Source organism: Oratosquilla oratoria, chromosome 14 (genome assembly GCF_046742065.1).
Source record: "Oratosquilla oratoria isolate Oo_2021 chromosome 14, ASM4674206v1, whole genome shotgun sequence".
Classification (NCBI taxonomy): domain Eukaryota; kingdom Metazoa; phylum Arthropoda; class Malacostraca; order Stomatopoda; family Squillidae; genus Oratosquilla; species Oratosquilla oratoria.
The window spans coordinates 15,968,644-15,979,651 of NC_134790.1; the positions used below are offsets into that span (position 1 = coordinate 15,968,644).

General features: G+C 41.2%; 1 protein-coding gene across 8 annotated transcripts in view; it reads right to left on the bottom strand.

The window, feature by feature from the left end:
* Positions 1-7,417: 7,417 nt before the first annotated feature.
* Positions 7,418-11,008, bottom strand: part of Atg17 (autophagy-related 17) — a 230,854-nt gene continuing 227,263 nt past the window's right edge. For all 8 annotated transcript variants that reach the window (XM_076197684.1, XM_076197685.1, XM_076197687.1 and 5 more), the window contains exon 29: positions 7,418-11,008. This exon is cut by the window's right edge and continues 292 nt beyond it. The gene's annotated coding sequence lies outside the window, so the exon portion shown is untranslated.

Genomic DNA, 11,008 nt, shown 5'->3' on the forward strand with positions numbered 1-11,008 from the left:
GTGTGTGTGTGTGTGTGTGTGTTTGGAAGGCCAATCCATTCTAACCCAGATCTCTGTCCTCTCAACTATGATAAGTACATAGACAGTACTGTAACCGAACTTCGTGATATGCATCACTTTCAGATACTAAATGAGGTTTTCGTAAATACTCATAATTCTTACCTTAAACTTTACTAGCAAACTCCCTACGAATGGTTCCATGCGGGTTTTTTTTTCAATTAAGCCTGACACGTATAAATCTATCATTACCGTCTTTGTGGGAAACCCAAAAGAAGGAAGAATGGATGAATGCAAAAATGGAATATCCAGCAGCGGATGATAAGCTAAAAAAAGTCATCCATTTGGATGTAAACAGTTTGCCATTAATCTCCATCGTCTCTCATCCATCTAGATTCTAGAATATCAACATACATAATATGTCCTGGTTATTCTAATAAAAACTAGAAGTCATTCGGTGTAAAATGAAAATTATATTAAAAAAAAAGGACTCCAACATTCCTGGGACAGGATCCCTGATCCTTCTGCATTGTAGAGCCTCTATCAACACAGGATAATGAACAGGTTTCAAAAGACATCACTGCCCATAACACACACACTACTAACCCCGATGACAAATTAGAACTCCGAATATACTTTAAGAACTTTAATATATATATACATTATATATATATATATATATATAATAAACAGGTAAAAAAAAAAAAGTATGGTTCAGCCTTCTCTAGAAAATTGCTATTGGATACCATCAAGATCATTGACAGCACAGATCTTAAAAACTATCATATTAAATATGAAGCCCTCGACATTAACGTGGTAGGAGGTACCTCCTTAATATCAGCCACCTCGCGCAGGCTCGCAACCACACCTGAAAGCTTCCCACGGAACCCGACGAATGTAAGTTCCACATGGTGCTCCAACGTACTCCAGAATATTCACCTTTCGAGAATCAACTCTCATGTGTTATCTTTAAGAATACTTATATCTTTCTGTATTTATCGTTAATCTTACAGTGACCATCCTGTACTTAAAAATGCTCCCGGAGTAGAGCTAAAATAGTAATATATCGCCATGATGTGTGGAGAAATATTACTTCAACTTCCTGTGGAAGATCTCTTACTAGGATTATTGAATCTGTTTACAAGAAGCTGACTGAAGCCTAAGCAGCAAAGGATTACAAAGGATTACAAAGGAGGAGCATATCGACAGGAGACCTTTTGGTTCATAACTAGTCAAGTTTAATTCCAAATACATAGAAAAAATATTCACTACTTTTACAAAACAAATATTATGAACACACACATATATATGTTTGTGTGTGTGTGTGTGTGTGTGCGTGTGTGTCTGTGTGCTCGCGCGTGTGTACACACACAAGCAAACCCTCCACAATGACACACTCAGGATATTCAACTCAGCTGAAGAATCATTCACCAACGCTCCACAGCGCCGCCTGTGGACTAGAGCCGTTGCAACACATCCCCGCTGTTACGCAATTCACAAAATTCTTTCTAACATTGAGCAATGACATGGTCCGCCCAGGCGTCTGCCTCTGCCTTGCATGAGCGCAGATACAACAGGCTCAGGATCACAGAAAAGCCTCACTCAAGTGCCTCTACGTATGAGAACCATGGAGGATTTGTTTACCATGCTGAGGTTCTGTGGCACTGATTGTGTGCCATGATGAGGTTTTGTGGCACTGATGCGCGTCACGTTGAATCAATGTGGCAATGATGCGCGTCACGTTGAATCAATGTTGCAATGATGCGCGTCACGTTGAATCAATGTTGCAATGATGCGCGTCACGTTGAAGCAATGTGACAATGATGCGCGTCACGTTGAAGCAATGTGACAATGATGCGCGTCACGTTGAAACAATTTGGCAATGACGGGTGTCACATTGAAGAAATGTGGCACTGATGCGCATCACGTTGAAGCAATGCGGCACAGATACGCATCACATAATCTACGAAGTGAGTCAAAGTATTGAAGGTCTCTAGAGAGGTGGGGAGGTTAGATACGTTCAAGAAAAGGCGTTATAAAATCTAATGAATCACGAAAGATGGCGAGGTTATGCGCACTGAGGTAATAGAGTAAAAAAAAAAAAAAAAAAAAAAAAAAAAGAAAAAAAAAAAAAAAAAAAAATCTTCGTCTTCAGGAACATCGCGTCTGGCCTGGTCCTCCTCGAAATCAAGTTTTTCCGTTTTCTTCTTCCATCTTGATGAAGAAGTGGTTGCCTCCAATAGCAATTCTGGGGGCACTGTGAACGTCGCACAACCCTTGGGTCTTAAATTTATGACGTGGATGAGTCATTTACGACCTCATAAACTCATATATCGTAAATTAACGATGTAAAAACAAGGCGCTTGGTACAACATTCAGTACACCTAAATTAAGACAAAACAAGGCAAAACAAGTGAAGACAAGCCAGTGCAGTATTTAAAATTGAAACCAATTATACGCTCACTTTCAGAGGAAAAGATTCTCCAAGATCGCGATGATTTGGCAAATTTTTATTCGCAAAAGCCTGACGGGAGATTTCCCTCAGCTGGGTAAAAATAACATGTACTATCAGCAAAGTTTATATATATATATATATATATATATATATATATATATAAAATATATATATATATATATATTATATTATATATATATATATATAAGTATATGAAGACAATGGTCAGTTTTACCCCCATGTGGCTACTTTTGCCCCTTCCGACGGTGTGTGTGTGTGTGTATATATATATATATATATATATATATATATATATATATATATATATATATATATATATATCACAACAAAGTAATGTCTTAGCACACTGGTAAAATTATACTAATAACCCACTTTCGGAGAAGAATAGGCGAAAGTAAAGAGATTCGTATATTTCGATCACTATGTGTGATCCTCTTCAGCAGAAGATCTGCTGAAGAGGATCACAGATAGTGATCAAAATATACGGATCTTTCTACTTTCGCCTATTATTCTCCGAAAGTGGGTCATTAATATATATATACACACACACACATATATATATATATATATATATATATATGTGTGTGTGTGTGTGTGTGTGCGCGTGTGTATGTGTTTTTAGTTAAAGTAAACGCATGAAACAGAGTGATGAATAAGTCCCGTCTTATCGATGTGGCTGACCCGAGCAATGGTCACACGGTGGGCGCTCCAGTCAGGCCCCGTCTCAGTCATTTCCCAATTCTAATGGGAACAGGGCCGGGGATGGGACTTGGGAATCTGCTCGGAGACCTATAGGGAGCGATAGGGTTATCTTTGCCCTAGAAGATTGAAAGTCAACAACAATCCCTACTGGGATTCGAACCCACACCTGAGTGGCTTGCTTTTTATTAGACGAAGACCGTACCATCACGCCACCATGACCCTACTAAGCCGTTCCGTTTTGTAAGATCATGGTGGCGTGATGGTACGGTCTTCGTTTTATAATAAGCAAGCCGCTCAGGCGAGGGTTCGAATCCCAGTAGGAGAGTTTATTTCCAAACGTCATAATGATACAAACAATAAGAATAACAACGACGAAGACGACGAAGGCGACGACGAAGATGACGATGACACTATCTCTACTCTTCCCTCTATCTATCCACCTCTTCCCCCAGCAGGAGGGAGGACGACGGGCGGATAGCGAGATCGTCCTCCTCCTCCTCCTCGAAGTCCCAATCAATACATCGACGGAGGCCCAGGCGACCTCGCCTGGATCGGAGAGACGCGAGACGGCGGTGGGCGAGAGGGCGTGTGGTTCAACATGGTCTCGGATCACATGCTGGACTCGTGATCGACAGCTGTTGCCCTACCGGATGAGAGCTCAGAGCTCATGTATGACAAAATCTATAGGTAATACTGTGACTTCACACACACACAACTCCCCGCCAACGAGAGTTGGAGAGCCGGCTCTTAACGAACCGATGTTGAAATTATTTCAGCCCTGCGCGGTAATCTAACTTGGACCGCTGGAGCAGCGCTTGCGAACACTGCCACTGGATCGTCGAGCCGTGGTGTATGGCGTGGGCGTGTATCTCGTCCCTGGGATTTCACCAGCGTTTCTATCCTTATAGGAACCATTGCGACGTTGTTGACGTCCGTTTCTGGGCTTCCGGAGTGTCCGGTAGGTTGTGGGGGTGTTGGGAAACATTATATTTCTAAGCAACGGGAACGTTGTTGTTGTTGTTGTTGTTATGGGATCCTGGAGTTTACCAGCGCTTCTATCCTTGTGTCGAATCGCGTGCTGCTGCGAGATTGTTGGGGGCGACATCTTAGGTGCGGCGTGTCGATAAGGACAGAAACGCTGGTACAGTGCAACCCATAAAAACAATTCCAGCACCTTAGGTGAATCCGGTATGACGCGGCAATACAAAAAAAAAAAAAAAAAAAAATCCTCGGACTTTTTCTCCCAACAGTTTCTGCAGAAAGCTCACAGCTCGCCGTCAGTGCATATCACGATCTCCTCAACTCAAAACGCTCAAACAAAGTAGAAAGCAATGTGTGTGCACGCGTGCAAAGAAGCTTACAGATATGTACACATGAAAGTACACACACTTCTGTGCACACGCGCGCACACGTAGGGACAAACACACGCGCGAACGCGGACAAATACACGCATGAATGCACGCACGCGCACACACACGCAGACACGTGCGTACACACTAACATATATACACATGGATAAACATACGCGCGCACGCACACACATAGTAAAGGAGAAAGTGTGGAAAAGAGGGATATATATATATATTTACATATATATATATATACATATATATATATACATATTTACATATATATACATATTGTGTGTGTGTGTGTGTATTGGTGTTTGTATGTATACAGAGAGAGAGAGAGAGAGGTATGCAAGCAAGCACAAACACACCCACAAACAAAACCTTCATTGTTGATACCTTAAAAGGCCTTGGCAAGCATGAACGCGGGATGCGATATCCACGAAGAAGAAAAGACGGAAACAAACAATTTAATTTTTTTTTTTTCCTACCATCGCCAATCCACCGAAAAAACGACGGAATCGATAAAGCGATGGAGCTTTTCTTTAGTCCCCGTGAAATAAAGGGCCCGACAAGAGGAAAACACTGCGGTTCTGAAGCAATCGGGCTCATGACTGACGTCATATCGTCTTGTCCAGGCTCTTCGTGACGTCATGTCGACTCCGACATTTTCAGTAAAGATGGATCGATTTTTTTTCTTTGGTAGACTTGATATTTGTGGTAAGCCTCTTTGCATGATGTTCATGAATGCATGAAAATATGTGAAAAAACAGGAAGAATGTTTATCTTTCTTTTTTTTCTAGTTAATCTGACTTGAACAGAAGCCGACCCAGAAGTACCGTTTATGACCCTGTGCTACATTCCCAGATCAACATGATCAACTTCTTCATCCGTTTGACCGCACATTGAAAGACCAAAACCGTCTCCCCAGGTTTGTCCGAAGACAGATGAAACATTTGCGAAATATTATGAGAATCGGGTAGAGACGGTTATCCGATTTTCTTAATGCTTCGCTATGTTCAATCTATCTTCGGACAAACTTGGCAAGATAGTTTCGTCTTTCATTGCACATACAAATGCATACAGACAAGGCATGGATACATTGTGGTTAGAGTGGAGCTAAATAATGAGCGATATATAATTTACCTCTTAAAATCTTTTCATGTAAATTATTTGGAAGAATAACACGGAAATAGTAATAAATAATTCTTATTATTCCCCGCATTTATGATATTCACAGTTCAAATGATTTACTTATATTCATTCATTTTTGTCAAATTTTCACATTTTATTCTAGCTAAAACACAGACGACTTCATTGATAAGAATGGCGACCTTGCCGCTGCTCTTCTCGCTAGCCACTTTGAGTAGAAACGACTTCTGTTACGAGCTTTTATTTGTCAAATTTCCAAATGTCAAATTACTCTTGCGTCATACAGCGCGATGCTGAATGACGAAAGGTTCTTAGGAAAGTTAAGCCTAAAATACGGATGTTAGACCCATTATTGCGGTCTTTTTACGGAAGTCTTATATTGTAACCGAAGTCATTCCTACTCAAACGAGGTAACAAAAGGAAGTAGTATGTTAGCCTAGTGTAACTCCACCTTAGGTTTTCAGACGAACCTTACGACCATCTTCCAGCAATGCCTTGAGTGATCCTGTACTCTGCCAGGGACATTCTTTCCCCTTTTTAAGAACAAGTCCAGTTTGGGAGAACAAGTCCACTGTCAGTGATCACTTGTCCGGTAGGTCAAATGGATCTTAAGACCCAAATTACCAAATGTCCTCCAAAACAAGTGTCTTGTCACAAGTGCAAATAGCCAAGCACTTTCTTTATGCTTATACAAAAGCCTACCATTTTCTTTGTCGTCAAATACAAGTACAGACGCACAAGTGCTGAAGGACTGATTTCGTCAATTGTGTTTCTAAAACTCGGCAATTTTGACCCGCATTTGGTCCGTGTTGGCTTCCGATGGCGGGTCCACGTCGGCAATTGATACTCAGATGTAAAATGACCCAAGATGAATCATTGGCCAATTGGTCAAGTGTACACGCACATGTGTATCAATCCTGGTTTGTCAAATATGTGTTTGAAGTGATATCTGACCGTGTGAATGGGGTATTTGGTTGTCAAATACGTTTGACAAACGTGTTTGACCACCAAACACACCATTCACACGGTCAATCATTACTTTAAACACTTGGTTTGACAAACCAGGTTTGACCGTGTAAATGGCCCTATAAATGGCTGCCAACCTTCAAAAACCGTCATGGTATATATTCTTATATTAGCTTCTAATGTGAGAACATTTTCGTTTCCTTTTTCTTATCATTCCTTCATCACTTTTGGATGACAACAGTCACGCCCTTGTGATTTTTTAAAAATTAATTAATTAATTAATCTATTTATTGAGCTTTTCTATTTACCATTGTAGTGTTTTCTCTGTTCATATTTACAAAAGTAAATTCCCGTTGTATGCAGAGTAACACAAGACTTACATATCTTGTCTTGATTTCTTATTCATTTACTTATTTTGCAAAATGGCGGTCCCCTTCCCAATTCGACAATTTCTCGAATTACCGTGAATATCTAAATACTGAATGTTAAGGTTAGGTTTCAATTCTACTGTGTGGAAAAGTACAACTCTACAGCACTACATCATTCTCCAAAGGCTTCTGGACACTCCTTGAAGAATCTGTGCATATACGTTTTCCAAGTACCACAAAGTCCAAAACTCGAAGGAATAACTTACCTTCGATGGTACTAAAAGGTCCCAATCAAAGATAAAAATCCACATCAAGTTCGCCTTTCACCTAATATGGTATACAAGGTCCCCTCGTTAGAGTCATTCTTAACCTAATAAATGTAAAAAGGGAGAAATAAAACAATAGAACATAGTGTTTGAGCTTTCATATTGTAGCCAAAATGTGCTTACATATTTCTCTCGCACTCAAAAAAGCAAACATTCTCATCCTTACTACGCACAGTATGTACAAAATGTGTAATAATATTACTCTGGCCAGACCTCACATACATGTACAATAGCAGACTGTCTACATTTCTACTCCTTACCAGCTACGGTGTGTTCGGCGCTCCTTCTCGACCTCGTCCTCCATGACCCAGGAGCTTGTTTGACCTTTCTTAGGTCAGGTCACTTGTCACAAGACGCTAAGACCCTGTTGACAAGGCTGGCACAGTTCCTTACCACGCCTCGTATGTGTCACCGAACTCAACGTTCCATGACTTAAGGTCTCCCGTTCTTGTGTTTTCAAGCTTCCGTTTCGAGGACGAACCCTCCTGGGGGTAGAGGTTGAGGTCGTTTGAGTCACCATGATCCTATCTACTCTCACCTGTCTATTACTCCTATCCTCCTCCTATTCTTAGTCCACTCGTGTATGGCTTATTCCGTGCACCTCAACAAGTCACAAGTGCACAGGTGTTATGATGACAGTCACTGGCCCGCGCGTGGCATTTACAGCCCCCAAAGATAGAGAAAAAAAAAGGACAACTAAAATCTTGCGAGGGTTGTAACCCACTAAAGCTTAAGAAACTAAATACAACACGCGAGCGACCACGCTCACCAACTATACAGAATACCAGTTTGAAATAAATATGGAATAATAAGGCAAATTGAACAAATTAGGCAAGCTTTCCTGCCATGTTCGCACGAGGAACACTCAAATATATGGACTCTCCGCTTCTGGCATCACCTAAAGATGACTTCTGTCTGCGCGACGTGACGCCCTGTCCACCCACAACGTGGTAACAAGGTTTCTCGTCCTTCGCTACAATGGAGGAACATGGATAAGAGTCTCCTCTCCGTCACTCACAGCTTGAAGCTCAACTCGCCTAAATGAAGGTTTTGCTATACACTTACAGACTGCATGAAGTAGTTTCTTCATACGGTAGAGGATAGTAAGATATGCCCCTAAATAAAACTGGATTAAAGATACTGGAAAAAAAAAACAGATTGAAATGTGGATAAAACCGATGAAGAAGAACAATTCAATGGACAATGGCATGGTGATGATACTATGCACACAGCAGCCTTCCGGCCTCTTATTTATAAAAAAGTATATAAAATTGAATTATCATGAAATAAATACTATTCGTTGAAAAAAAACAAGACTGTAAACAGTTCAGTCATATCCAGCATTCAAAATTGACAAATCCCAACACAATAAATGTTTATTTTGAAGATTTTTTTTTTTTTTTGTCAATTCATTCACATCCTCCTCTTGTAACGTAGAGTAGAAAAATTATTTTTCTATAATCAATACTATATCATTAAAAACTCAAATCCTCGTATACGTATACATGTACATGTATGCATCTGTGTATGTAGACTGAAATACATATACAATTATGATGACATATATACATATACTAGACATTATATATGCATATTTACTCATAGAATGTATTCATACATATGTATAAAAAGCAAGTCACATATTATGAAAAAGCCTTTCAGCATCCACAAGGAAATTGAACCAAGTATTCCATGGCATATTCAGGTCACATGATACTACTCTTCCCCCAAAAAAGTATCGTTACACTTGAGAACGAGCATATTATAGAATAGTTTCGGTAGGGTTGGTGCTTCTGACTGGCAATTCTTACGGTGGCAGGCTTACCAACATATCTGTACTTCACAATTTTTTTTTTTACAAGGATTCGTCTAATGTCATATTGTATCAATATGCTTGTGTGCTGTTTTTATTATTTTATTTTTGGTGTACGTCCAGAAACACACTTACATGACAAAGTGAGCACTATCCTAATAGGCCTGTATCATGTTTCAAAAAGAAAAAGAAAAACAAAACAAAACAAGAATTATATATGAAATGCGTGCGCACGTATGTGTGCGCAAGTTTGTGTTTGAGTAGATGTGTGTGTGTGTGTGTGTGTGTGTGTGTGTGTGTGTGTTCGCGCCTCAACTACCGAAGTCCAGCGCACGACAGATCGATAAAAGTCGAAAACATAAAATTTCGAGAAGACGACCAAATATGAGACGAAGACGACGACGCCGACGAAGGAAAGACGAACGAGATTGCGCTCCTTTGTGGGCTCCTGAGGGAGAAGAGCCTAGTCGATGTCTTACCAGAGGATCTCCGTTCTCCTCCGCAGTGGATCATCCTTCACATACAAAAGTGATCCCAACAAAAGAAATAATTTTTAAGAACAAATTTCTCGAACCGATTCCCCCATCATGCTGTGTAACGTTGATTCACTGTCTACCTGCCTGCCTACCAGCCAGCTATCCTATTACCTCTCCCCCTCATCTCAGCTTCCATCGTCCCCGTCATTTTAATTTGTTGCCTTTAGTCTTAGTCGTCACCTCCTAGAAAGACGACCTCCATCTTCGTGGGAAATGGCCCAACTTCGAAGAAGCTTTACAGAGGAACTTCGTCGTGTGAAATGACCCCAAACCTTCCGAGGACCTTCCCGGAGGAGCCCTCTTCAGGAGAAACCTTCGTCTGACCTCGGACTCGGCTCAAGACCCGTCCTTCAGACTTCGGTACAACTCCCAGTGACACAGGTCGAGGACGACTGAAGAGTACACCATCTGGAGGAGGACCTATTCTATTCTTCTTCTTTTGAACTGCCACTAAGGCTTCCTTCCTCTCTCAGAGGACCTAATTGATGGCGGTTTAGCTATGTAGGTCACTCCTTCATAGTTGGGGCGTTGGGGGGAGATTTCACAAGTATTCAAAGGAACACCAATGGCTTAAATAAAAAAAACACGCTATTACAAAATAAAAGAGTTCTTCCTACTCTTATACTCACACATGGCTATCCCTTACACCCTATTCAATGCAAAAAGTTACTTTACAGCTTTAAGCACGACGAAACAACAGCCAACGAATTCGTGTTAAAATATATGTTTTTATTTTTTGTTTTTTTTTATTTTCTGGGGGGGGGCGTTCACGCGTGGAAGGGTCGGGGGGGAGTCGTGAATTTTTATGGGGGAAGGGGGGGACTGAGATATTGGGGGGAAAGGTGTCTTTACTTCTACCAACCCCCCCATCTTCTCGTCTCCCCAGATAAAGTAGACTCTTTGCCTACTTCTCCACTTCACGCAACGGTTCTTCGAGATCCACCCTTACCTCGACTTCTTCCACTTCCACCTTGCCAACATTTCGACCTACCTTTCTACCTAGCTACTTGTTCCAGGCGCGCGTGCACACACATGCACACACACACGTGTACACACACTCTCTCTCTCTCTCTCTCTCTCTCTCACACACACACACACACACACACACACACACACACACACACACACACACACACACACACACACGCACCTCCTACATGATACCTGCTCTTCAAATCGCCCGTGGACTGTAATGGCTCCTGGCTACTAGAACGGACGATGCTGATAGTTAACTGAACTACTGTTCTAGATTAGTGTGATTATGACTCTTGCTGGGGGGGTAGGGGGGAGGGGGGAAGAGGTTAGTAGGTGTTGTAGACGGAA